A 631-nucleotide genomic window follows, 5' to 3' on the forward strand; every position below is an offset into this window, starting at 1 on the left:
TTCCAGTTGAGCTATTTCAAATCCTGAAAGATGATGCTGTGAAAGTGCTGCACTCAATATGCCAGCAAATTTGGAAAACTCAGCAGTGGCCACAGGACTGGAAAAGGTCAGTTTTCATTCCAATCCCAAAGAAAGGCAATGCCAAAGAATGCTCAAACTACTGCACAATTGCACTCATCTCACACACTAGGAAAGTAATGCTCAAAATTCTCCAAGCCAGGCTTCAGCAGTACGTGAACCGTGAACTTCCTGATGTTCAAGCTGGTTTTAGAAAAGGCAGAGGAACCAGAGATCAAATTGCCAACATCCATCGGATTATCGAAAAAGTAAGAGAGTTCAGGAAAAACATCTATTTCTGCTTTATTGACTATGCCAAAGCCTTTGACTGTGTGGATCACAATAAATTGTGGAAAATTCTGAAAGAGATGGGAATACCAGACCACCTCACCTGCCTCTTGAGAAATTTGTATGCAGGTCAGGAAGCAACAGTTAGAACTGGACATGGAACAACAGACTGGTCCAAATAGGAAAAGGAGTACATCAAGGCTGTATATTGTCACCCTGCTTATTTAACTTATATGCAGAGTACATCATGAGGAACACTGGGCTGGATGAAGCACAAGCTGGAATC

This window comes from Bison bison, unplaced genomic scaffold (assembly GCF_000754665.1).
Source record: "Bison bison bison isolate TAMUID 2011002044 unplaced genomic scaffold, Bison_UMD1.0 scf7180017864458, whole genome shotgun sequence".
Taxonomy (NCBI): Eukaryota; Metazoa; Chordata; class Mammalia; order Artiodactyla; family Bovidae; genus Bison; species Bison bison.